The sequence below is a fragment of the Ovis aries genome, chromosome 9 (assembly GCF_016772045.2).
Source record: "Ovis aries strain OAR_USU_Benz2616 breed Rambouillet chromosome 9, ARS-UI_Ramb_v3.0, whole genome shotgun sequence".
Taxonomy (NCBI): Eukaryota; Metazoa; Chordata; class Mammalia; order Artiodactyla; family Bovidae; genus Ovis; species Ovis aries.
In genome coordinates, this window is record NC_056062.1 from 81,546,562 (window position 1) to 81,550,573 (window position 4,012).

Below are 4,012 nucleotides of genomic sequence, written 5' to 3' on the forward strand. Positions count from 1 at the left end.
TGCGTTTGTGTGTGCTGTGTGGTATGTTTGCCAACTTTCGTTTCTTAAAAAGAACTGCCCATATTATTACATTAAAATGCTCTTTCTCTTATGAAGTGCTAATTGTAGCAGATGTTAGCTCTGTGCGTGTGTGTGTGTGTGTGTGTATTCAAGCCTTGGAAAACTAAAATTATGGCAGTACTCTGTTTGCCCTACCCACCAACCCTGCCAAGTTTTTGAAATTGTGCTGGTGTGCTACACATAATATGAAAATCCTACTTCCTTTGCTCCCCAAATTATCTTATCTAACTAAAAGCTTGTTGCACTAATAAATAAACGCAGAGAGATAGTTTGGGAAGGAACCCTCTTTTAAAATTTAGCAGGGAGGGAAATATGGGATTTCCTCTATTCACGTTCCTTTCTCCCACAGAGTATCAGAAGCCTTTCCTAAAACTTGAGTTTTTTCCTTTGGATAGAATTTGAGCATGACAGCCCATCCCCTCTTCACATTCCTGGAATCAGCTGCAGTATTTGTGGGTAGGATGGAGTCTACTGCCTTACTGTTGAATCAGCAAAGAGGCAGTTGTTAAATGGTGTCCAGTCTCCTACAAGGAACACAAACATGGCATATCCGGAGCTATTCCAGAAATTAGGTTCAGCGGGTATCAAAAATTCAATCCTGACTGTTCCTGTGGCCTAGAAGTACGCTAATGTGGAAAACCCGGTCTCCTTTTCCATTCTTTCTTTACGTATATATATTAGATATGTTTATCAGAAGATAGTATTCAAGAGCATTGTCTCCATGAAAATGGAATACCTATGTCATTGCATCCTGAACAATTTGAGGCCAAAGAGCATAAAAAGAAAATTAGATGTTTTAATGTGGTTCAGTGTATACTAAGAAACAGCCAACCAAAATATACATTTTTACTTTTACATACTGAAAGTATCTTTAAAGATGATAGATTGCTAAGAACCCTTAGGAACAATGATAAATAGGAAGTTATCCATTCACTGGGAATAGATAAATAATTATTGTCCTTCCTATTCAAAGATGACTTTGTGGACAAACTGCTTACCACTGAGTGTAAGTGTCACCAACCAGAAGTCCTTTCCACATTGTGCTACATGAAGGTAGCCCTTGGTTTTATAGGTACTGGCATTGAGCACCCAAACTACACAATATGTTACCTATTTCTAGGACACTAGCCTTCCCAGGGTTCCATTCATTTATTTATCAGATATTTATTAAATACCTACTGTGTGCATGTTACTATGTAGTAATGCAAACATGTACGAGATACAGTTCTCACTCTTGAAGATATTAGTCTACTTTAAATATCTTGAATATCTACTGCATGTTCAGTGTTGTGGACTAAATTATGCCTCTCAATTCATATGCTGAAGCCCTATCCCCCAAACTGACTGTGTTGAATATATAGCCTTCAAAGAGATAATTAAGTTTACATGAGGTTGTAAGAGGCAGGAGGTGAAGGGGATGACAGAAGATGAGATGGTTAGATGGCATCACCAACTCAATGGACATGAGTCTGAGTAAACTCCAGGAGTTGGTGATGAACAGGGAGGCCTGGCATGCTGTGGTCCATGGGTTGCAAAGAGTTGGACACAACTGAGAGATGGAACTGAACTGAACTGAACTGAAGAGGCTTCCCAGATGGCACTAGTGGTAAAAAACCCACCTGCCAATGCAGGAGACATAAGAGACATGGGTTCAGTCTCTAGGTCAGGAAGATCCCCTGGAGAACAGCATGACAACCCACTCCAGTATTCTTGCCTGGAGAATCCCAATGGACAGAGGAGCCTGGAGGGCTGCAGTCTACGGGTTCACAAAGAGTAGGACACGACTGAAGTGACTTAGTGGACACACACATGGTCATAAGGTGGAGCGGGGTGGGTGGGGAGCTGTGAACAACAGAAGAGACCTCAGCACCTTGAGAAATAAATTGCCAATTGTTTAAGCTACCTAGCGCGTGGCATTTTCTAATGGTAGCTCTAAGCAGACTGAGATACTAGGCATTGTACACCATGTATTTACATACATTCACATGTTATGTGGTGCTGTCTTATTTAGAGCCGTCTCTGAAGTATGTCTTCTGTTATAACCCAGATTGGTTCTAGTTTGAGGAGTGGAGTTATTTGTTTTGCTTTCTCAGGATCTGTGAGATTGTTTTCTCTGTGTTGCTCTTCTGGAATCTGACTTCCTTCCATAAAGACATCTTCAAAAACTTGGTTCTCTCAAGCTATTGTGTGGCCACACTGAAGCCATCCCTCAGGTCCCTCTTCTGAGATGGTATGATCCTCTCCTCTGTATTTCCTCTGTTATATCCATCAAGACTTCATTCAGAGAGGACTGTAGGCAGAAATCACCACCATTCACATGAAGCTGTCCGTGACTGATAACACATTTTTCATCTGAAGATTAAGGGTACACCCTTACCTTGCTACCTAATGTGTGGTCTACAAACTGCTAGCAGCAGGCTCACTTGGTAAACTGTTAGACATGCAGGATCTCAGGAACTTCTAGGCTGATTTGTGTGTGCAACAGAGTTTGAGAAGTTCTGCTCTACCAGTAGTTAAAATATTTAGTTAGCCATGTGTTCATGACACAGGCAGCATCTCAATGAGATTCAGCTCTAGCTTCCTTAAAATGGAAAAAAGCCATTCAACTAATCTTCCGCTCCATTCGGCCCTTTCAGTCATCTTGCTTTGCTGAAGTTCGTTGTCCTTGCCAGGTGTCATTGTCCTGCCTTGTAGTGTCTTCTGCCTCGTTTCAGGAATGTTTGGTCACAAACGCAGCCTCCTAATCCATTTGCCTGAGTGCCACTCCCTCTATTCTGAAACATGGTTTCCTCCATTTAAAGAAATTTCCGATTCCTTCCTCACCCGAGATCTAGACTTACTGTTATGCCATCTTTTAAATCTCAAACTTTCTGATCACCAGTGTGTCCCCCTTTCCACTTTACTAAGCACTTTACTTAAATTGACTCCAGCAGAAACTCTTCCCAAGGTAAGAAGAGCTAAAGCTTTCATTACTTCAGATCTTTTCACAATTAGAGTTAAAATCTAAACATATTTATGTGTGCAACTTACAACCAACTTAAAAAAAAATTAAAACCACAAAGAAAAATTTTAAAGAAACTGGATATTCCAGGGAATAATAAGTGCTCTGCATACCACTAAGTACATTTGTCCTAAGGTAGGAAGATCTAGCTAATGGTTTATGAGTGGAAGACTCAAGAGTTAGACTATCTGAGTTCAATTCCTGATACACTACAGAATAATTATTTTAAAAAATAACTACCAAAAATGCCTATCTTAAGAGCAGGAGTGAAAAGAAAGTGAAAGTGAAGTCGCTCACTCGTGTCCGATTCTTTGTGACCCTGTGGACTGTAGCCTACCAGGCTTCTCTGTCCATGGGATTCTCCAGGCAAGAATACTGGAGTGGGTTACCATTTCCTTCTCCAGGGGATCTTCCCGACCCAGGGATTGAACCTGGGTCTCCTGCATTGGAGGCAGACGCTTTAACCTCTGAGCCACCAGGGAAGCATCCTGTGAATTATCTGGTCATTTGCATACTCAAAGATACAACTGTTTATCTTAGCTAATATCACAGTGCCATAAAAATTGATTTGGCTCCAAGAATATGAGAATACTATAGCTCCAAGAGAGTATTACTGACACATATGTTAGAGAATAATGCCAGACAGTATGGACCCTGACCTCAAGGTTTGAATCCTAGCTCTGCCATTTAAGCTGTGTAGCTTTGAACAAATTTCTTTTTTTTTTTTTTAACAAATTTCTTAACTTCACCATTAATTATTCTCATTAGCAAAAAGGAGATATTAATGTCTATATTATAAGATTGTTTAAGTGATTAAATGTGTTGTTCTTTGTGAAAGTACTTAAACTATTCCTAAATACAATGCCAAAAATGTCAGTTATTATTTTAATACCATAGCCTATCAGGTATAAGAGCTTTACCTAGAAAGTTATCTTCCATAACCATCCCCAA

The 4,012-nt window shown here is 40.0% G+C and overlaps 1 non-coding gene across 1 annotated transcript; it reads right to left on the reverse strand.

The window, feature by feature from the left end:
• Positions 1 to 3,471: 3,471 nt before the first annotated feature.
• Positions 3,472 to 3,543, reverse strand: TRNAW-CCA (transfer RNA tryptophan (anticodon CCA)). Its single transcript has one exon. It is a non-coding gene; the product is annotated as a tRNA-Trp (tRNA).
• Positions 3,544 to 4,012: the final 469 nt, after the last annotated feature.